Source organism: Nyctibius grandis, chromosome 2, assembly GCF_013368605.1.
Source record: "Nyctibius grandis isolate bNycGra1 chromosome 2, bNycGra1.pri, whole genome shotgun sequence".
Classification (NCBI taxonomy): Eukaryota; Metazoa; Chordata; class Aves; order Nyctibiiformes; family Nyctibiidae; genus Nyctibius; species Nyctibius grandis.
Genome location: NC_090659.1, coordinates 126,658,700 through 126,682,338, shown reverse-complemented (window position 1 = coordinate 126,682,338; position 23,639 = coordinate 126,658,700). Strand labels below are relative to the sequence as shown.

General features: G+C 51.6%; 1 protein-coding gene across 1 annotated transcript in view; it reads left to right on the top strand.

The window, feature by feature from the left end:
- The first annotated feature begins 8,609 nt into the window (after positions 1–8,609).
- Positions 8,610–23,639, top strand: part of SLCO2B1 (solute carrier organic anion transporter family member 2B1) — a 70,526-nt gene continuing 55,496 nt past the window's right edge. The window contains exon 1 of the mRNA XM_068418981.1: positions 8,610–8,695. The gene's annotated coding sequence lies outside the window, so the exon portion shown is untranslated. The remainder of the gene's footprint in view (positions 8,696–23,639) is intronic.

Genomic DNA, 23,639 nt, shown 5'->3' with positions numbered 1-23,639 from the left:
GACCATCTGTCCTTCCCTGTCCCCTGCATCCTTGCAGCATCTCTCTCCAGTTTCAGTGGCATCCAGCTAGTGGTATCACAGAGAGAAAAATCCCTGAGTCCTTTTCTTCCCCCGAGGGTTTTCATATCCCATTCATTTGAGGTGTTGGAGCAAGTCCAGAGGAGGGCGACCAAGCTGGTGAAGGGTCTGGAGGGTCTGACCTATGAGGAACGGCTGAGGGAGCTGGGGGTGTTTAGCCTGGAGAAGAGGAGGCTCAGAGGTGACCTTAGTGCAGTCTACAACTACCTGAAGGGAGGTTGTAGTGGAGTGGGAGTCGACCTCTTCTCCCAGGCAACCAGCGCTAGGACAAGAGGACACAGCCTCAAGCTTGGCCAGGGGAGGTTCAGGTTGGACATTAGGAAGCATTTCTTCTCAGCAAGGGTCATTAGCCATTGGAAGGGGCTGCCCAGGGAGGTGGTGGAGTCACCATCTCTGGAGGGGTTTAAGAAAAGCCTGGCCATGGCCCTTAGTGCCCTGGTCTAGTTGCCATGGTGGTGTCAGGGCAATGGTTGGACTCAATGATCCCAGAGGGCTCTTCCAACCTCATTGATTCTGTGCTTCTGTGACTGGGTCTGGGCTTGGTGGGATTATATTTCAATTGGTAGGTGATAGTAAACATCTTCCAAAAAAAATAAAAAGGATACTGGTGAAAATGGGGAGAATGCAGTGCTTTATCAGGGCTCTAATAGCATTTACTTACTTAGCAATTTATTTAGCCTACTCTGGCAAAGAAAATATAATTTAGATAACTTTGAGGGATGATAAAGGCACAATTGGTGTAAGGATTTCTGGGTATAAATTCGTGTAGAGTTTCACTTCAATAACAAAAGCAAATTACAAACGCTTCCAAGAAGCAGGAACTCGTTCAATTATTAAGCACCCGGCGGTGCCCGCCTCGAACGCGCTGCACAGTCTGGCTCAGTGACTAATTACTTTTCAGTAAGATCCTTCTTAGGAGAAACTCTGCCCTTCCTCATAGCATTGCTATCAGCATTCACGTCATTAGAAGCAATTAAGACTAATTGTAAGCCTGCGTGGACAGGAAGGCTTTAGGGAATGGCAGGGGATGGCAGGACCTTGCATCTGCCCATTAGATGTGGATCAAGCTGCCCATGCTGGAAGTGGTCAGGGGGCTGTTTCCCATATGTTAAACTTCAACAAATCTGCTGCAATCACGAATGCTGTTAATTAGTACCCACCTACAACCTCAGCAGAAAGACTGTGTGGACAACGAGGGCATTGCCAAGTATCTTCTGCACTTTAAAGCCATGCTGAAAGGATGGTGGGCGTAAGTGCTCACCCAGCTGACATCCTCAACCAAGGAAAGACCTTGTTTTCCACAATGCTCCAACTCGTATGATGTGATGGGTGACGAGAAGCTCACCATGAGCCGGCAAAGTGCGCTTGCAGCCCAGAAAGCCAACAGTGTCCTGGGCTGCATCCGCAGCAGCGTGGCCAGCAGGGCGAGGGAGGGGATTCTGCCCCTCTGCTCCGCTCTCGGGAGACCCCCCCTGCAGTGCTGCGTCCAGCTCTGGGGCCCCCAACACAAGAAGGACACGGAGCTGTTGGAGCGAGTCCAGAGGAGGCCACGGAGATGCTCAGAGGGCTGGAGCCCCTCTGCTCTGGAGACAGGCTGAGAGAGCTGGGGCTGTTCAGCCTGGAGAAGAGAAGGCTCCGGGGAGACCTTCTAGCACCTTCCAGTGCCTGAAGGGGCTACAGGAAAGCTGGAGAGGGGCTTTTGACAAGGGCATGGAGTGACAGGACGAGGGGGAACGGTTTTAAACTGAAAGAGGGGAGATTGAGATGAGATCTGAGGAAGAAATTCTTTTCTGTGAGAGTGGTGAGACACTGGCCCAGGTTGCCCAGAGAAGCTGTGGCTGCCCCCTCCCTGGCAGTGTTCAAGGCCAGGTTGGATGGGGCTTGGAGCAACCTGGTCTGGTGGAAGGTGTCCCTGCCCGTGGCAGGGGGTTGGAACTAGATGGGCTTTAAGGTCCCTTCCAACCCAAACCATTCTATGCTTCCTTAAAAAAAAAGGAGAGAAAATAGAAAACCAGCTGCTTCTCTCAGTGCAGTCTTGCTATGTGCATACTCAAATTTAGGCACTTGCCTTTTTATAACACATTTAGGTCTCCCAAGCAACACCCAGCACTCAGATATAGCGAGGTGGGGGGAAATCTGGACCAGCCTGCGAAGCATCATGACTTGCAAGCTGTTTTTTTTTATAACTGAATTACAAACATGATGGCTTCTGCCCATGAATCACACTCTCTCTGACACCACGTCCCCAAGGAGTGAAGTGCATAATAGACTTGAAACTCTCTGCGAAGTGCATCTTGTGCAATTATGCAGCAACATAAACGCTCTGAGCTCATGCAGCCTCTGAGTGTGGCATTAATCCCTCGCTGGAAGGTTTTCAAGTCAAAGCGCATCCTTCAGGAAACATTATTCATAAAAACGTTATTCATAAAAAACCCTCTCGTATTTTGAAAGATTTTTCCGAGGCGTCTCACACATCGCGGGTGATGCTGTCCCAAAATAGTTACACCCGAGGGAGTTTCTCAATAACAGAATGGGGAAAAGTTGTACTTTTTCCTTTTCTTTTGCTTTCCTCCTCCTCACCCAGGGCAGGATTTCTCTCTGCCCCTTCCCAGCTGTTGCTGTGGGTGTTGAAACTCCGCTCTGTCGCAATTTGCTCTCCCGTGTGTCCCTACAGCATTGCCGATTCATAAGAATTTGCATTTTAGTTGAATATATTCCTTAAAATTTCCCCCTGTTCTGCTGCTATAGAAGAATTTCAGGATGAAGTTCACCAGCAGAATAATAAGGAGATTTCTCGCTGCATTTGCACAGCCCATGAGATTCCTCTTTCTTCAGGACAGGAAGGAAAGTCCCGTGGTTGAGGGACAGGAAAGGGAACTGTGAGTTCAGCCTGTTTTTGTCTTTGGCTTTCCTCTTCTGAACTCACATCAACATCTGTGCTACGGTTGCTGACAGCTCTCAGCGCAGCTCCTACACGCATTAAAAGGCAAGGCAGGGGTTCACAAAGCAGCTCCTGAGTATAGAGAAGCCAGGCGGCTAATGGCCACTGGTGGACTCTGGCCACCCAGTTTAGATCCCAGCTCTGCAAACAGTTTCTGCAGAATTCAAAACATTTGTGTCTCGGGTTTTGGCTGGCTCTCCGTGAGACGTCAGCAGAGCTCGGATGTAAACTCCCAGCCCTAATCCAGCTGTTTCTTCCTAACCCCACATGCATAAAAGGATCAGCCTCAGCCCAACATTGGAGATGGGTCCCATTGCATGTGACCTTATTGCAGTCTACAACTACCTGAAGGGAGGTTGTAGTGGAGTGGGAGTCGGCCTCTTCTCCCAGGCAACCAGCGATAGGACAAGAGGACACAGCCTCAAGCTTGGCCAGGGGAGGTTCAGGTTGGACATTAGGAAGCATTTCTTCTCAGCAAGGGTCATTAGCCATTGGAAGGGGCTGCCCAGGGAGGTGGTGGAGTCACCATCTCTGGAGGTGTTTAAGAAAAGCCTGGCCATGGCACTTAGTGCCCTGGTCTAGTTGGCATGGTGGTGTCAGGGCAATGGTTGGACTTGATGATCCCAGAGGGCTCTTCCAACCTGGTTGATTCTGTGATTCTGTGTTTTCTGATGCAGGACACTGAGCTGCTCCTTTGCAAACCCAGCTTAACTCTTGGACCTAGAGTACAGTTGGGGTAACCAGCAGAGCCTGGGCAGATACAGGCTTGCTAAGGTGGCCTCTTCCAGGCTGGAAGCCCCAGTTTATTCATCTGTGGACACTTATAATCTCAGACACATTAAATTTTATAAGGTAAGTGCTGCTATCATTTACTGCAAACTGGGTTTAATTGTTCCAAGAAATAGTCCTCCCATCACGTCCTCTGGAGGATTTAACAGCACTGAACTGGCTGTAATGAGATTGGTGTAATTTCTTTTTATTAAAGCACTTCGTGTAGCCCATTTAGTTTTAGTCACTGGGACTTTCTTGAGGCTTGGTTTTCAATAGGAATTATCCTTTTCATTTACATGCGATGCGCTTGGGGGCTGCACGTCCAAATATTTGAAGGTCAAAGGCTTGCAGTGACTTAAAAGCTGAAAAGAGCTGCAGGAAAGCTCTTGGTCAGAGAGTGGCAGCAGCAGGCAGGAGATGGCTCCAAGCCCGGAGCCACGGGACTGGCCCACGGGAGAAATACTTTCCTTCCAAGGAGTTCATGGGCTTTTTTAGAATCGTGGAATCATAAAATGGTTTGGATGGGAAGGGACCTTTAAAGGCCATCCAGTCCAACCCCCTGCCATGGGCAGGGACATCTTCAACTCGATCAGGTTGCTCAGAGCCCTGTCCAACCTGACCTTGAATGTTTACAGGGATGGGGCATGTCACAGAATCACAGAATCACCGAATCAATGAGGTTGGAAGAGCCCTCTGGGATCATCGAGTCCAACCATTGCCCTGACACCACCATGGCAACTAGTCCACGGCACTAAGTGCCATGTCCAGTCTTTTCTTAAACCCCTCCAGAGATGGTGACTCCACCACCTCCCTGGGCAGCCCCTTCCAATGGCTAATGACCCTCGCTGAGAAGAAATGCTTCCTAATGTCCAACCTGACCCTCCCCTGGCGAAGCTTGAGGCTGTGTCCTCTTGTCCTATCGCTGGTTGCCTGGGAGAAGAGGCCGACTCCCACTGCGCTACAACCTCCCTTCAGGTAGTTGTAGACTGCACTAAGGTCACCTCTGAGCCTCCTCTTCTCCAGGCTAAACACCCCCAGCTCCCTCAGCCGTTCCTCGTAGGTCAGACCCTCCAGACCCTTCCCCAGCTTGGTCGCCCTCCTCTGACCTCTCTGGGCAACCTGGGCCAGTGTCTCACCTGCATCTCTTTCCCACACGATGCAATACCAGTCCATATTGCTAACTCATGTATGGCTAAGAGGGATGGTGGCCATTGTACACCCCTTGCACGGGGGTGTGTGGTGGCCACGGCTGGGCTGCATGCACCCACTGTCCAGTGGCATCCATTAGCTTAGAGCCAAATTCCCCTTCAGCTCCAATGCTTTGCAGAAAGCTGTTTGCATCCTACAAGGGAAAAGCAGGCAGCCTTTGGGGCTACGGGAGGAGCCTGTGTGACCATGGAGATGCAACTTGGTGACGTGCCATCGAGCAGCCACCTTGGACCAGTAGGACAAGGGCATTTTGCTGCGATGAGACGACGCACCTCTGCAAACGAGGATGCTCTGGCAAACACCCGGGACCTGGGATGGAGCAGCAGCCTGGGCACTTGCAAAACTCCTGCCAGCTCGAAATGAGGTGCTGAGGAGGAGGAGTCAATAGATGGTGCTCTTCTTTCGTGCAATATCGCAGAGTGATATTGCTGCTGAAAGGGGTGTCCACGCTTCCCTGCCGCTCTCTAGGTACAGCAAAGTGAGGGTCCCCCATCCAGGCTAGTTTGGGTGTCTGCCCCTTGCTCCTCTGCAGCTGGAAAGTCTCCTCTTCCCACCAGATTATTCCCTCCTGTCGAGGAGCTCTGACCTCCCACCCCCAAATTAACCACGCGTTGTGGGTCCTTGGGGCTGCCTGTGCATGCCTCACAGCCTCTCTGGAAAGAAAGGAGTTATGCAGCTGTAAAATATTAATAATACATTTTTAGATCTAATAATGCCTTCCTGAGATATTGCAGAGCCGACGAGAGCTGATAAAGTTTATTTTCTCTGCAGTGCATTATCTGTCTGATGCAGCCCTGCTCGGGAGGACAGTTCAGGGTCACTTGGGCAAAGAGTATTTTTGAACGCACCAATTTGGCTCTCTCCTACTTAGCAAAATGTATTTCTGCTGCTAGAGCTAATAAAGCGGTTGTTTAATTATTATTTAATGAGCTTGTGCAAGGAAAACAGATAATCTTCCCTACGGAAACATCAAGCCCCTCTGCCCAGCGTGCCCCGTTTCCCATGGCTGGTCTGTCCCATCCGTCAGACCCCAACAAGAAATGCCAGGAGGAAAATGTGGCTTCGCCTTTGTCGGCTGCTGCTGCACCACCACCCTGAGTTGGAAAATATCCCATTTGGGGATTCCATCTGGGAGCTTGGTATGGCTTTTGGGATGAAAAGAGAACAGGGAACCCACCAAAGGTCTCTCCATCTCCCCCAGTACCTTATGTTCTCCTTGGGTGTGACTTTGCTGCTGTCCAGATCCATGGGCTGCAGCATCATGAAATCCAAGTGTGAATTTGCCCTGGCAAAGCTCGTCTGGGTTTGTGCACCCATTTGCAGCTGAGACAGCCCCCAACACCAACGTTCAGGGCAGACAAAGCCATGTACACCCAGGCATCTCCAGGGACCGCAGCAGGAGGGACTGGCTGCAGCACTTGGGCAAGGTGCAGCTTTTTGGCCAAGCGGTACCAGCAGGTGAAGGGATGGACTCAGTCCTCCAGAGCTTTTGAATTCCAGGTGTTTGAAAAGGTTCAGAACAACCTGTTTGGTTGGTTTTTTTTGGAAAAAGATGCGTGCAAATGGCTTTTATGGAGTCTATAAGGTGAACTGGCAGAAGTGTTTGCAGGATAAAGGTGCGTGATCCATGGAGAGAGCAGCAGATCATGAAGTCTCATGGCATTTGGTCCTGAAAATCTTACCTCCAGAGACTGTGGATTATGAAGGAAAGCAGTAAAACACCTTCAACATTAATTGTCCAGACCCAATATCTCATGCCAGCCTTGCTTTGCCCTCTTTATCCCATCGAAAGCTCAAGGTGGGCAATGATGGCTACAGCAGTCCTGGAGCGTTACCAAACCCAGGCTCTCCTGGACCAAGGGCATGGCTGAGCCTCGGAGGATCCATAACTGAGGTTGCTCTACTAAAACCTTTCCCTCCTTGACCTTTCTCCACACTACCAGGTCTCTGAGCAACCCCCGGGCTTCCCACCACCATGGCACAGTAGCAGGCGGAGGGCAAGAGGGGAGGGAGGTGGAGAGGGACCAACTTCTCAGTCCCACCTAAGAGCTTTATAAATCAGGCTGTACATCTGAGCTAGTGCATCTGGAGATGGTTGCAGAGAGGTTCCTGGCTTTTCTGAGCAAAGAAATGTATGAGGAGGGTTAGGGCTGGTGGGGAGAGTCATGTTTCCCAGTAAACCACGGGAATGCTGATTTTCAAAGCTGCAAAAGGCCAACGGGGCCGGAGGGCTGGGGGATGAACATGTGAGGACATGTTTTGAGAGGGTCAGTTTATGCTGCTCTCTGGAGCACCTGCAGTAGCTCCAGCAGTGTTTGGTGATGGGTTGGAAAGGACCTTAAAGATCATCTAGTTCCAACCCCCTGCCACGGGCAGGGACACCTTCCACCAGACCAGGTTGCTCCAAGCCCCATCCAACCTGGCCTTGAACACTGCCAGGGAGGGGACAACCACAACTGTCCAGGGCCAGGGCCTGCTCCGTCCGCAGTGCTGTGGGCACACATGGGTCACCGTCCCTAGTCGAGCTGGCAGCAGATGGAGCAAACCCAGCAAGCAGGGCTGAAGAGGAGGAACACGTGGCGAAGGATGGTGGGGCTGGGAAGAAGCCATGCCAGGGCCGGGCAGAGCATCCATCTGGGTCCAAGCAAGGAGTGGAGATCTCCAATGCCCACCCACAGCCGTCCCAAACACAAAAAGGCACCAGGAGAAGCCTGGAGAAGAGGAGGCTCAGAGGTGACCTTAGTGCAGTCTACAACTACCTGAAAGGAGGTTGTAGCGCAGTGGGAGTTGGCCTCTTCTCCCAGGCAACCAGCGATAGGACAAGAGGACACAGCCTCAAGCTTGGCCAGGGGAGGTTCAGGTTGGACATTAGGAAGCATTTCTTCTCAGCAAGGGTCATTAGCCATTGGAAGGGACTGCCCAGGGAGGTGGTGGAGTCACCATCTCTGGAGGGGTTTAAGAAAAGCCTGGACATGGCACTTAGTGCCCTGGTCTAGTTGCCATGGTGGTGTCAGGGCAATGGTTGGACTTGATGATCCCAGAGGGTTCTTCCAACCTCATTGGTTCTGTGATTCTGAGAACCTCAAAGGGAGAAATCCCAGCTTCCCTTTGAGAGCTTTAACTGGTGCTGCCTGTTCGTTAACTCCTTCGGTTCTTATCTGGAAATGCCTTGGTGATTAGTGCAAAAAAACACAACGGGGAGAGTTACTGAAAAAGAAATAACCCAGCGTTATATAAACAAACACTCCCCATCACAAATCCCAGGCTAACACCACAGCTTCGGAAGTTAAAGAAATAAATGCAGATTAAGCAATTGGAATAAGAAAATGAACGTAAGGAAAAAAACCAGGAGGGGTGGGAGAGGGGACGGAGTGAAAGCAAAGAGCAGTTTGGATTGGGACAGAGTAAGCAGTTTGCAAAGCCCTGTGTCAGCAAACCACACGAGCAGCTCTGTCATTTTTGAATTGCGACTTCAGAAGGAAAAAAAAACAATTTAAAAAAAAATCCCATTGAAACAGATTGCAAAAGTTTTGGTTAAAATGTACCGCGGCTTTTGAGATCGCAGCCTAAGCCCCACCTCCACACACCCATCCCCACCTCCAGGCTGGGAAGTAAAAGTAGTGAATGGCCCCAGAAGCCAGAGGGAAAGTTTTGCTCCGGGCACAGTGGGATTGGGATCGGGAGAGCCTTGAAATTGTGAGTATGGCAGCGCTTGCCCACTACGAGGAGATGCTGAGGATGACTCCGGTACCAGCTCGCTCGGGGTCTGCCTGCCAGCTGCGGGACGGGTTTAGGGTTCAGCAGATGTGAAGTTTCTCACGCTGCTTTTCCCCAGGCTTGTTTTGCAAGACTCGGGGAACCCGTTTGGCTCAGGAGCTGGGTTTTTCAGCAGCTTAAAAGCTAAAGGGGGGGAAAAAAAGGAGCAATTCCAAATGTTCTGCACGCCTGTTCCGTGCCAGCTTTCTGCACGTGTATTTTTTTGCTTCCCCTCTGCTTGTGCTTATTTATTTTTGTCTTTTTTTTCCCAATAAGGCCACTTATTTCTCCCTTCGCAGGGAGTTTTCCCAACCCCTGAGGCTGCCACGGTTGGTTTCTCTTAGTTTTTCTTCTTCTTTTACGGCAATACGTCTTCTCGCCCCAGGTCTTGGCTCCTAGGGAGGATGCCAGGCAGGCGTGGACCTGACCCGTGCCTGAGCTGGCACGGTGTTGGTGCCACACGGGGACCATGGCCAGACCCAAGCTTCTCCAGCAGTGCATTGCTTGGGAGAGGAGGAACCAATTCAAGGCAGGATCACCGTGTTGGTCAGAAAAAGTTTATGTGACCTCCTGGCTGTGAGAAAATTGGTGGCAGGGAGCAGGAAAGGGTTAACGCTGGCAGGAAAGCGTTTGTGATGCTCTGCAGGCTGTGGGTGAAGATGCAAACAGCCCAGGGACCAAGGTGATGGGTTGCATCCCTCTTATTTGTTATGTGCATTTGCTGCTCAGGAGAGGCGTGGGCTTAGCCTGGGGATGAGCCCCGTGTTCAGGGCTGAGCTGTTGCCTCTGCCTGCTCCTGCCAGCACCCTCTGAGTTGTCCTTAGCTGGACCTTCTCGGGTGAAGCAGGCTTCTTGATTTCTCCTGGCTCTTGCAGATGGTGGAGCTGGTGTGTCCCTTAAACCCACCAATGCTTAAAGCCCTGGAGGTAGGCGTAGCATCCTGGGGGTCAGCTGTGGGACCAGCCTGTCCTCCCTGAAAAACCTTCGTTTTTAACCCTTAGGAGGTGAGGTTAAATGCTGGAAGAAGGCACTGTGCTTTGCACAGCCCAGCTGATCACACCTTGGCCATGCTTGCTGCTTCTCTCAGGTGTCAGATGTAGTTTCTCTGGTGGACATGGGGACAACGGGGCTGTCTGTGCTGGGACGGGGTGTGTGGGGTGGACATCCCACCCTGGGTGGGGGCTGTTGTCCCCTTCTGCTTCCAGCCCCTGCGGATCTGGTTAGTTGGGGACAAGGCTGCCCCATCCTTGGCAGTACATCAAGGTTGTAGGGAGAGGGAACAGAGGTTTATCTGGGGGGGCCTCAGGGCCCAGACTCAAGGACTGATCAAGGATGCTTTATGTCCACCTATAGAAGTGGTGGAGTCCCCATCCCTGGAGGGATTCAAAAGCCGTGTAGATGTGGTGCTGAGGGACATGGGTTAGTGGTGGCCTTGGCAGTGCTGGGTTAAGGGTTGGACTCGATGATCTTAAAGGTCCTTTCCAACCAAAACGGTTCTATGATTCTATGAAAAAGGAAAATGCCAGTCAAGGATGTTGGAGTAAATCAGAGAACAAGGGCAAAGGAGACAAAAAAGAGAGACGCTTAGGGCTGGTTACGAGCAGGACCAAGGGCACCCAGCCACACAAACAGGCCAGAGCTGAGCTGCTCAGGAGCTTATTAATATTCATGTCTACATTTCACCCTACTTGCTGTATATGATGACCTTATATAGCATTTGTCTGAGGCCGTGCAGTGCAGCTCGCCCACGGTTGCTGGTACAGCTCCAGCGGGCAATGGAGCATCCTTTATCCAGGCTCCCATCAGGATCTGATTTCTCACCAGAGGTCCAAGCCATATTGATCCACTCCAAAGGGCCTTTTATCAGTTGTCTGCAGAAATTTCATGACTTCATTTTTATTTTTTTTTTCACTCCTGCACTGGTCTACGGTGTCTCGTGCTTGGGCAGAAGATGCCAGAAAGGTGAAAAGCATTAGAAAGGAGGTTCAGGTTGGCCATTAGGAAGCATTTCTTCTCAGCAAGGGTCATTAGACATTGGAAGGGGCTGCCCAGGGAGGTGGTGGAGTCACCATCTCTGGAGGGGTTTAAGAAAAGCCTGGACATGGCACTTAGTGCCCTGGTCTAGTTGCCATGGTGGTGTGAGGGCAATGGTTGGACTTGATGATCCCAGAGGGCTCTTCCAACCTCAGTGATTCTGTGACTCTGTGATCACCTCCCTGCCGTGGGATCCATCTGCTTTAGCATCCACTAAGAGGCAGCAGCTGTTGGAAAGCCATGTAGCCTGAGCAAGGGTTTGCTTGTTTGCACAGACACGCACAAAGCTGTGCTCTGCTTTGGCCAATTCCCTCATCAAGCTTCTGAAGGGCTTTTGGGGGAACCACTGGCATCAAGCTAACTGTGACATCCCTCCTGACTCCCAGCCCTCCTGGTTGTTATTTATTATTTGATCATTTTGCAATGTGCTCTAATTTCTCTCTCTTTTTTTTAATCCCTCCTACTCTTCCAGTTTTCTCACCTTTGCCAGCCATGCTGCTGGGTGTGGGTGGCATTTCCAGGCTCTGAAATGCTTCGTCCTGGCTCACATGAGCCCTCCTAACCCAGCCATTCAGCCTTGCTGGGCTCCTTGGTCTGCTGCCTCCCGTGCAGCAGCTCAGCAGTCTCCAGGGATCCTGGTCTGGTCAAAAATAGATCCCAGCTCCCCTTTCTTGGTGGTTCCTGGCTCCCAGTTTGGTCCCAGTTCCTCCCTGGGGGTACTGGTCTGCACCGTGCTGCCCTCGCTACAACTTGGCAGCACATCCCAGCTTTGAACCTGCTTCATGTGCCCTGGCTTGAGCCATCTCGTAGATTAAATACTTGGTGTCACAGAGCCATTTCCTCGCTAAATGTGAATTTGAGGGATGGCTGGAGAGCCTCATTACCCATCTCGGGGAATGTCATTAGCCCCCAGGCTTTGAAAATGTTAATTTTGAAAAGAAATTGAGACAGTGGTGTAACACACTGCAGAACAGCAAGCAACGCGGGGAATTTCGGGCTTGAAACATGATTCAAACACTGCAAGGCTCTGAAATACCCTCTGGGAGAAATCAATAGCCGGTGGATGGCTGGAGAAACCCTGGGACAAGATCACTCCTGGGGATGCAGGAAAGGACTCGCCGCTGGCCGGGCACCAGGCTGCAGACAGGCAGCTCAGCCAGGGCCAGATGTGGCTCCAGCTGCAGGTCTGGGGACTTCCAGAAAATAATCTCCCTTTTCACTGGGCTTCTTTGAGTGTGACAGCCCATACCTGCTCCCAGGGCGAGCAGATGCTCCTTCCAAAGGCTGTAAAAAGACCTGGCAGCAAAAGGAAAAGCAGCAACATCCCTCTGTAATAAAGACGGCTTCCTGCAGTGCGTTAATATTAAATAATGGAAGGATGACATTTAGTTGTGACACGAATTAATTCCCCCTGCTGCCCAAAATATCAGCATTTCTTCCCTTTCCCGTGCCAGCTCCAGCCCTGATGGCTGCACTGGGCTGGGGCTTGCTCCTTGTCCCAACTTTGCCCCGTAATGTCACCAACTCTCTTCTACCCTCAGTGTTTCCTCCTGGGTGTTGATAATCAGCTCCTCTCCACCTCTCTTTTGCTGGCTAAGGAAGTTTTTCACTTCCCCTAAGCTCTACTCTCAGTTCCCCGTTCATCGTAGCAGCATTTCTCTGCACCTGCCCTCCGATCAATCCCTCTTGCGTGCGGGTGGCAGGCATCATTCACAGCTCCCAGTGAAGCAAATTTTACTGGTCTTCACAAAAAATGTGGAGATGCTTTGATTGCTAACCTATGGATTAGTCTGGAGGGAGAAAAGAGCTGCCCTTGAATGTCCTGTGGAAACAAATGTGTAGGAAGAAAGTGAACTGGTGTGTAGGTGCTCCTCATGCAACAGTCAGCATCAACGTGGGGAATCAGGTCCATGGTCCTGGGCAGATGGAAAATCCCATTTGTTTTTTTTTAGAAGTTATCACAGAATCACAGACTGGTTTGGGTTGGAAGGGACCTCAAAGCCCATCCAGTTCCAACCCCCTGCCACAGGCAGGGACACCTTCCACCAGACCAGGTTGCTCCAAGCCCCATCCAACCTGGCCTTGAACACTGCCAGGGAGGGGGCAGCCACAGCTTCTCTGGGCAACCTGGGCCAGGGTCTCACCACCCTCACAGCCAAGAATTTCTTCCTCATATCTCATCTAAATCTCCCCTCTTTCAGCTTAAAACCGTTCCTCCATGTCCTATCACTCCATGTCCTTGTAGTGCTTTCCTGTAGATATGTTTCCTGTAGTATATTATAGATAGTAGTATATTAGAGATATATATTATATTATATTTTATATATCAGTATGTTATATTTCCTACAGATATATTTTCTGTATAGATTATAGACTTATTTCCTGTAGTATATTACAGATAATATATAGCCAACAACGTCTCCATTGCTCCAGGAAGACTGTGCTCCAGGGAGCTATTGGGGCTTTCATTCAGGCTGCGTGTACACGAGGATTTTGCAGCATCTCCTGCTTTTAATTTTGCAATAGCTTCCCCTTCGAGAAGTTAGTTTTCCTCATCGGAGAGTGTCTGCATCTGTCGGTCTCTGGAGCCCCTCTGGCTGCTGCCTTTTTCTTGGTTTCATAAGTTTTCCTCCAGCTGGTCCTTGCACTGCGAAGTCTTTAGAAATACTGAGCAAAAAGCCTGTCTTTTCTCAGTCTTCACTCCTGTCCAAGCATCAGTAAAGTGTGGAGGAAAAAAACTTATCAGGAAGGTATTTATGGTGTATAAAACCCCAAATTAAAAAAAAAACCTCTGGTCTGGGATCACCTTCCTTCTGACTTCTATTGGCAGATGTTTCTCCACAGACTTGAGCACCGTGTCTGCAGCCTACGGAAAGGCAGGTCCCCGCTGGGGAAAGGGCTTCTCATACGTAATTCATCATTTTAACTCCTACCCTGAGGTTTTGGGCTGCTGGAAGCAGGGAGTATTTCCCTGCCAAATACGCAGGAGGTGGTGCTAAAATAGGAAATCCCCACCGAGGACACAAGACATCACTTTTCTGTAGGACACACGACATCTGTTCACCCCCCCCCGTACAGATGTTCAGCATCTGGCACAGTCCAGAGGAGGGGGCTAACTTTTTATTCAACATACTGCCTAAAATCTTCTAGGGAAGGAGTAAAACTTGCAAAGCCGTGAGCTCCCTGGCTGCCAAACGTCTTTTACACGTCCTTGAGCTGAACCACATTCACCCACAGCCCAACTGCCGGCACAAACCAACCCAGAGTTCACACGGGGACAAACAAGGGCAGGAGCTGAGGTGAGGTTTAATGAGATGTTGCGTTTACACGGGGATGCATCCAACGAGAGCTTGGGAAGCAGCAGGAGCGAGATGGAGACGGGGGATCTCTGGGGGTACCAGATCCTGATGGCTTCAGAGTCCTGGGCAGCCTTTGAAAATGAAACCGTGCGAGTGATTCATGTCGTTATGCAATTCCCAGCCTTGCTGCTTATGTAACTCGCCGAGATTGGGGATCTCGGCCACAACACCTCCCTCGCCCGTGAGCTCTGCGATTCCTTCCCTCTGCGCTCTCAGCCACTTCTGCTCTTGGGTGTTTTCCCCTCTTGCAGGTGAGGACAGCCCAACCTGTGCGATGGGTGCTGTCTTCTTCCCAAGGGTGCATGATCAGCACTAGTGTGGCCAGCAGGACTAGGGCAGGGATCGTCCCCCTGTGCTCGGCACTGGTGAGGCCGCACCTCGAATCCTGGGTGCAGTTTTGGGCCCCTCACGACAAGAAAGACCTTGAGGTGCTGGAGCGAGTCCAGAGAAGGGCAACGGGGCTGGGGAAGGGTCTGGAGCACAAGAGTGATGAGGAGCGGCTGAGGGAGCTGGGGGGGTTTAGCCTGGAGAAAAGGAGGCTGAGGGGAGACCTTCTCGCTCTCTATAACTGCCTGAAAGGAGGGTGTAGCGAGGCGGGGTCGGTCTCTTCTCCCAGGTAACAAGTGACAGGACGAAAGGAAACAGCCTCAAGTTGTGCCAGGGGAGGTTTAGATTGGAGATCAGGGACAATGTCTTCACTGAAAGGGTTGTCAAGCGCTGGCACAGGCTGCCCAGGGCAGTGGTGGAGTCCCCATCTCTGGAGGGATTCAAAAGCCGTGTAGATGTGGTGCTGAGGGCCATGGGTTAGTGGTGGCCTTGGCAGTGCTGGGTTAATTGTTGGACTCAATGATCTTAAAGGTCCTTTCCAACCAAAACGGTTCTGTGGTTCTGTGATTCTATGTTGATGGCAACTGCCACTATGAAGGTCATCCAGCACACAGGGACAGTCCCCACACCATGCTTAAGGCTCTGCTGGCCTTGATCTGTGGAGCTGCAGGAAAGCTGTGTGCTCTCTCAGAAATATGTCCACCAAAAGCAACCCCCTTTTTTTCAGTGGGGAGACCCTCCCCCTTTTATCCTGCCACGTGTTCCCCCAGGGATTGAGTGCAACCGTGGCTGATCTCCCCCTACATCAGACCCCTGGACTTTGTACCATGTCCCCAGGCTGGATAAGTTGCTGCCTTTGCCGTTAGCAAATACACCTTGAGGATGCGACTGGCTGTCCTACTTCTTCTGGTGGCCACGTCGGGTTGGGTTGGGCTGTGGAAGTGATGGTCTCTCTCTGTTGACTGCAAGCATAGTCCAGGAGGTGTCTCAGGGGCAGATGTCACCATCTCTGGATGTGTTTAAGAAAAGACTGGACATGGCACTTAGTGCCATGGTCTAGTTGCCATGGTGGTGTCAGGGCAATGGTTGGACTCGATGATCCCAGAGGGCTCTTCCAACCTCATTGATTCTGTGAGTCTGTGATTCTGTCCCCAGTGCAGATGTAGGGTCAGGTGAACCCCACAGCTCCATGACAGCATCCACAGCTCCAGCTCCTCCACGTTACCCTTTTGCATTGCCTCATCTCCACAGGGGATGGTGTGAGAGCTCCCATCTCCATTTCGGTACCACCAGCTGAGCTCTGACCCCTTCACCACATCTTGCAGTGCTGAAGCAGGTGAGGACCTCTCCAAGAAGGGCTCCAGCATCTGGCAAGGCCTGCCAAGGAGAGCAGGGAGATCTGTGAGACCTCATAACAAAAATCGGGAGGAGGGCTTCACCCATCCCAAGTCAGAGGGGGTCAGGGCTGGCAGGGACCTCCAGAGAGCAGCCAGTCCTGCCCCATGCCAGAGCAGGGCTGGTGCCTCTTCCTCATCGCCCATGGTTGTGTTTCATGGGTTTCAACACCAGTTTTTCTCTTTCTTCTAATCTTTTAACTTCTCAGTAACAGGCTTCCTTTTGTTTAGCTTCCTGTGGGGTTGCTGGGTTGTGTCATCCCTGACACATTTCTCATTACAAAGCACCACTGAGATGGGCTGATCTCATTTCCACTTTCTTTTTGCCAGTTGGTGCAAGATGGGAACAGCTTTTGGGCACATCTACACACCCCTTTCATTTCTCCATCCTTTTCCAGGGAGGGAATGATGGGAGTACCCTATCTTTTCCTTCTCTTGTGTTATAAACCATCTTTGCACCCACATTTTCCAAGCTGGCTTCCCATTTAACACGTGCACGCTCACGAATACACATATTGACACTGTTCCAGTTTTACCGCCGGTGAATGTAAATTATTTGGAAGTTCAGCAGAATGAAGACAAATTACGGGATATTTGCTGGCATTTTGTCTCCCCTGCTGGGATTTAATTTGCTGTGTTACATTTGCCGTTATTTACTCAAGCTCTGCCGAGCCCAGCGCGTGTTTTCCCTTGTTCAGCTACCAGGAGCTTCACCTCTATTAATAAAGGCGTTGTGATAGATTTATATCCTCAGGAATAGGATGGGACTCTGGTGTCACCGAGCCTGGTCCCCTGCTGTCACAGTTTGTGCAAGTCCCAGAGGAACTGGGAGGTTTTGGGGGTGCTTCTGCTGCCCTGGTGTCAAAGAAAGGACATCTTAGGGACAAGTGGGTCCCAAGGGGTTGTTTAGCCTGGAGAAGAGGAGGCTCAGAGGTGACCTTAGTGCAGTCTACAACTACCTGAAGGGAGGTTGTAGTGGAGTGGGAGTTGGCCTCTTCTCCCAGGCAACCAGCGATAGGACAAGAGGACACAGCCTCAAGCTTGGCCAGGGGAGGTTCATGTTGGACATTAGGAAGCATTTCTTCTCAGCAAGGGTCATTAGCCATTGGAAGGGGCTGCCCAGGGAGGTGGTGGAGTCACCATGTCTGGAGGGGTTTAAGACAAGACTGGCCATGGCACTTAGTGCCCTGGTCTAGTTGCCATGGTGGTGTCAGGGCAATGGTTGGACTCGATGATCCCAGAGGGCTCTTCCAACCTGGTTGATTCTGTGGTTCTGTAAGTGGAGCACCTTAATCTGTGCTGCAAAGGTTTATGAGATTATCTGGCTAAGCTCTGTACTTATGGGGGTTGTTCCTCAGATTTTAGCCCCCCGCTTTGCCACTTCGCAGGTCACTGTCCCCTGGGAGCGGTGATGTCAGACAAGCGAGGGTCTAATTAATGGCATTATTTTATTGTGGCCTTATGGCATTGTTTGGCGTGGGACTGACCTGCTGGCGTGTCCAAGCTCATCTCCCTGTGCCCCCAACACCCAGTGCTTGTCTGGCCACGCTCTGCCTTCCCGAGGGATGCTGTGACAGAAACGTGGAGAAAACAAGGCTCTGAGGACAAACTCTTCACCCGTAGCTGAAGGAGTAATATCAGCTGATGGCTCTGCAGCATCAGGCACCTTTGCTCTCTGAACAACCATCCATCCATCACCTTCCCTGAAGTATGTAAATCCCGTGGGTGCTTGGCAGCTGCTGGTTGGGGTCCTGCTGCGTGAGCCACTCCACTGAGCCCCTGCACCGAAAACATCATCTCCCAGAGGTCACCCTCGGTGAAACCTGGCCACCGTGCGCCTCGCTAGACTCCTCAACGCCGCTGTTGAGCACGGAAAGTCCCTCTGAGTTTTATGGCTGAAGCAATTTTGCTTGAGAGTTTACTCGCGGGCACATAAAGAAGCAATTTTCTGCTTCATCAGGGTGCAGTGCTGGCTTTAAAGGGCTTTGTGCCAGGGTCAGTGACACGGCTTGCAGTCACGGATCCTGCCACCTCTGCCTGTCACCCTACGTCCCACCCAACACCAGCCTCTCGGTGGCTGTGCCTCCTCAGCAAATGGATTTCACACTCCTGTGATTTGGGGGAGAAAAGGTGAAACGCAGCGTGGAGACCTCCAGCAGAGCAGCGTTTGGTGTCGTAAATACCTCGCTGGGCTGAGTAACACCTCTCCCCTCTGATGATGTGTGTAAAGGGAGGTTGTAGAGGAGTGGGAGTCGGCCCCTTCTCCCAGGCAACCAGCGATAGGACAAGAGGACACAGCCTCAAGCTTGGCCAGGGGAGGGTCAGGTTGGACATTAGGAAGCATTTCTTCTCAGCAAGGGCCATTAGCCATTGGAAGGGACTGCCCAGGGAGGTGGTGGAGTCACCATCTCTGGAGGGGTTTAAGAAAAGCCTGGACATGGCACTTAGTGCCCTGGTCTAGTTGCCATGGTGGTGTCAGGGCAATGGTTGGACTCGATGATCCCAGAGGGATGAAGATGCTCAGAGGGGTTTCTCAGAGCAGAACTGCAGCACCAGGGCTGCTCTGCAGGCTAGCGAGATGTAAGGGTGTGATGGGGAGCAGATGCTGACCATGTTGTCTCTGCTTGTGGTGAAGACCATGCCAGGAGGAGGAGACCCTCGCTGCTAAGGCACATCCATTGGGAGGTATTCAGGGAGAAATGTGCCTTTACCATCACTCCTTGCCCCACCACAGTGTTTCTCAGACATCCCTTCCCATCCATGTATGGGGCAAGCTCATTCCCTTTGGTCAGCAAGAGGCCATCAGCTCACCAAGAAGGCTTCCAGCAGCCATGTTGTCCTGATTAGTGTCTCACTAGGAGAAGAGGACGGAAGTCAAGTGGTGGCATAGAATCATAGAATGGCTTGGGTTGGAAGGGACCTTAAAGATCATCTAGTTCCAACCCCCTGCCATGGGCAGGGACACCTTCCACCAGACCAGGTTGCTCCCAGCCCCATCCAACCTGGCCTTGAACACTGCCAGGGAGGGGGCAGCCACAGCTTCTCTGGGCAACCTGGGCCAGTGTCTCACCACCCTCACAGTGGAGTGAGTACATGCACCCTGCGTCTACTCCAGCTTTGCAGAAATGGCCCATCACCAATGCCAATAGACACACGTGCAGAAACTGTGTCTCTGGGGCTGGCTGGAGGGAGCTCAGGAAGGAGCAGGGATGCTGCTGGGCTGCCCTCGGGTCTGAAGGCAGCTCAGAGCAACCTCTGCCCTCCCTCCTGCAGGCAGCAATTAGCCCATGGCCACCGCTTGGTTCTTCAACCACCCCAGCCCTCTGGACAGCATTCCCCAGCTCGCAAACAGCAGCCTCTGACGTTCATTAAGCGCATTGTATAATCATGGTATGTTGTGCAAACACAGCCTAATTGCTCTGGGGTTGCTAATTAAGGCAGGTGGGGTGGCCAGTTTGGGTTTGTGTTTGTGAATGGTGTTGACGTGCTGCATTCACAGCACCTGCAAGAGCCTGGTCTCACAGACCCAGGGTTGGTTCCTTCCCTGCGATGCTGCCGATGCCGTATCGCTGCTTGCAACAGGCCTTGCAAAACGCTCTTCTGGGAAGGAGCTTGCTCACCTCCCGCAGCTGTGAGAGGCACTGAAGCTGCCCCGGTCACAGAATCACAGAATCAACCAGGTTGGAAGAGCCCTCTGGGCTCATCGAGTCCAACCATTGCCCTGACACCACCATGGCAACTAGACCAGGGCACTAAGTGCCATGTCCAGGCTTTTCTTAAACACCTCCAGAGATGGTGACTCCACCACCTCCCTGGGCAGCCCCTTCCAATGGCTAATGACCCTTGCTGAGAAGAAATGCTTCCTCATGTCCAACCTGAACCTCCCCTGGCCAAGCTTGAGGCTGTGCCCTCTTGTCCTATCGCTAGTTGCCTGGGAGAAGAGGCCGACTCCCACTCTGCTACAACCTCCCTTCAGGTAGTTGTAGACTGCACTAAGGTCACCTCTGAGCCTCCTCTTCTCCAGGCTAAACACCCCCAGCTCCCTCAGCCGTTCCTCCTAGGTCATCGTAGGAGGAGCTTTGGCATGGAGCGGGTGCTGGGCTGTGGGGATGCTGTGGAAGCCGTTGGGCAGTCCGAGCTCTTGTAGCAGCATCTCAGCTTGTGCTTTGTTGTTTAGGACAAAGTTCCTCCGTGGGCACAGCTGGGTGCAGCATGCAGAAGTTGCAGGGAGGAGTAAACAAGGCTCTTTGCAGCACCCTTTCCTCCCCATCGTGGCCGGGGAACGGTGCTCGCTGTGCTAAATCAGCCCCTGCTGTCACAGCCCACAGCTTTTGCCTGTCCCGGTTTATCCACTGCTGCCAAAACACTTTATAGGAGCCAGTGGTATCTATTCCCTGGCTTGTTCTTGGGGAAACTGAGGCACAAAGATGGAAAGCAGCTTGCTCCAGAGCTGAGGCTGCAGCTTTGTGCTATTGGTCCTGATCCTGCAGGGCTGGCCTGGGAGTGGCTTTGGGTCAGGGTCTCCAAAATCAAGGGGCAGCACTCCAGGGTTCACTATTTCTCACCTCTTCCCATTGCGCTGGCGTGGCCCCGTGTGCTCCATGGGTACCACGGTGAACACACGGGGTTACTTGGAGCAAGGCAGAAATATCGATTCCCACCGCACATCCTCTTCCTGGGATCAGAGAATCATGGAATTCTTTTGGTTGGAAAGGACCTTTAAGATCATCGAGTCCATCCCTTAACCCAGCACTTCCAAGGCCACCACTAACCCATGTCCCTCAGCACCACATCTACATGTATCAGCACCGTATCTACACGATGCTGGAGGAGGCTTGGACCATCAGGGGCTGAAGGCTGCAGACCTGAGCCAGGCACATCTCCCCCCACCCCCCAATCCTGTTGGGTTTTGGTCTTTTTTGCTTTCCTCTCACCTTACTCTGACACAGGCGTATCTCCTTGTGTTTGCTGTCTCATCCCTCCTTTCTGCCTCATACCCAGCCTGCAGCACCAGTCCTGCAGCACCAGTTCTGCCTCCTTCCTGCAGAGGAGGGAATTCAGTGAGACCTCTTCACTTGCATTAGTTGAAAATAATCTTTCTTTCCATCCGGAGATGTCCATCCACTAGAAGAAAAATGTGGCTCGTGCCAAGCACGTGCCATCCACAGAATCACAGAATCCCAGAATCAATGAGGTTGGAAGAGCCCTCTGGGCTCATCGAGTCCAACCGTTGCCCTGACACCACCATGGCAACTAGACCAGGGCACTAAGTGCCATGTCCAGGCTTTTCTTAAACACATCCAGAGATGGTGACTCCACCACCTCCCTGGGCAGCCCCTTCCAATGGCTAATGACCCTTGCTGAGAAGAAATGCTTCCTAATGTCCAACCTGAACCTCCCCTGGCAAAGCTTGAGGCTGTGTCCTCTTGTCCTATCGCTGGTTGCCTGGGAGAAGAGGCCGACTCCCACTGCGCTACAACCTCCCTTCAGGTAGTTGTAGCCTGCACTAAGGTCACCTCTGAGCTTCCTCTTCTCCAGGCTAAACACCCCCAGCTCCCTCAGCCGTTCCTCGTAGGTCAGACCCTCCAGACCCTTCCCCAGACTTCATCCCCAGAGGACATACGATGCGTTATGGGAGAGCTGGGCTGAGCAAAATGGGCTCGATCCAGTCAAAGGAAGCAAGAGCCAGACTGACCTTAGCATGGAGCTGTCTTCATGCAATTTTTTTTTAATCAATTAAGTCTTATCTGCCTTTTTGTTTTGTCTGCTCGTTGTCCTTTGTGCTGGATCAAAGCACTTTTCTGTTTCATTTTATTCTTGAAGCAGAATTGTGGGCCCACAGTATCCAAATGCAACAGGTTATTCTCATTTTTAACTGCTGGCAACATTTGCAGCATTTCAGATCTCTGCCGTGTGTTTCTTTTGGTGGCTCCCACCCTCCCTCTTTCATAGGCAGTGCACACCCTCAGGTAATACTGAAACGGAAGTAGGAAACCTTGCTGAAGGTGAGATGAAGGTGTGCGTGGTGGGATGGAGACAGACTTGGCCATGCATCCTTGGCCACCAGCTGCTGACAGATGATGCAGGTTCTCCTTCATGCAAGGGACTCCCCTGGAGAACCAAGTTCATAGAATCATAGAATCACAGACTGGTTTGGGTTGGAGGGACCTTAAAGACCGTCTAGTTCCAACCCTCCTGCCATGGGCAGGGACACCTTCCACCAGACCAGGTTGCTCCAAGCCCCATCCAACCTGGCCTTGAACACTGCCAGGGTTCCTCTGGAACCAGAAGTTCCTCTGTGTTCCAGAAGTTCCTCTATGGTGGTGTGGGAAATTTGGGGTGATTATGGTGCACGGCAAAGGGTGAGGGGCTTTTACACCCTGCTTGGGCAGGGATTAGTGAAAACATTTGTACCAGTGCTTTCTACCATTTTCTTCTACCAAGAAGACTATGAAAGCTGATTAGGGGAGAGGTTGAACTAATTCCAGACGTAACATCTTCCTGAACACCCTGAAGGGTTAAAGGATGCACTCATTTAAAGGAAGGCCTGGAATGGATGGGCAGGGGGACCAAAATACTCCTAGAAACCACAGGGTTGCAGGTCTGCTTGAGTGCATCTTTGGTGAGGAGGCCTGGCAAAGACATTAATATAGTTAACAAGAGAAAGAAGGGCGTTAAGCCTACAGTGGTTACATGCCCATCCCTGCAAATCTGGGCTCAGACTCCTTTTGCTTTCCTCCCTTGCTACCCTGGCACCTTTTTCTTTCCCCTGCATAGCCCCTGAACTTTCAAGAAGCTCCAGCAGCAAAATTGGTAGCTGTAAATAATTCATCACAGCGCTGCTCCCAGAGACAGGCAATATTGGACGCCGTGGTCCGGAGACAGGCAGGTGCTTTTGCTCTTGCACTGCTTAACCCTCCAGAGGTCCAGGGGAGCCTTTCATGGATGCTTTAATTTACGATCAGATTTACTTTATTGATCCCACGCTGTATTTTGTTGTAGCAATATCTTGTCTCTTGAAATGGGGCTGAGGGCAGCAATTGCTTTTTGCAGAGGATGCCACGGAGCTTGTAACTCAGCGGCGTGCAGGTCCCTGACCTCTCCTGTGCAGTGCAATTAAGGGTTGTATAAACACCACAGTTAAGACAGTCTCCTCTTGATAGAATTTACATCAACCCGTCCATTTGTTAATTTGTTTGAGGCTACGGTACTTGCTCCTTTGCCTCTCGTCATGGGGGAAATTGAATTACGCAAAATAATAATGTGGAGCCTTTCGCCCCATTTGCTGTCGAGCTCGAAGGTGCCGCTGAGATGGAAACATCTATTAGAGTGTACTGAACAACAAGCTGAAGCCTAATGGGTTTAACGTGCCTCCAAACAATGCAGCTTCCTGAGCAGGAAGTCTGGGTACTAAAAACCCAACAAAGACGTTGTCCTCCCGGCCATCGTTGACTCTACAGATGTCATCGGTGAGAAGGGAGGAGGGAGCGTTGGTCTGAAGAGAAGGTCAGCGGTGCATGGAGGGGGGATGGTGGCTTCCCACAGATTTACATTTCTTTGTGTGGTTGAATTTAGGTGGTGGTTGGGAGCCAGAAAACAAGTGTGGAAGGATTCTTCCAGAGGAGATGCAAAACCACCATGGGTGAAGAGAGACAGGAAAGGAAGGCTTTAATCCATTGGAGACCCAGCGTATGGAGGGACGGAGAAGGGCTTGCTGAGCCCCTCTACTGCAGGAAGGAGCTCCTGCCTCTGAGCCTGTAGGGAAGTCCC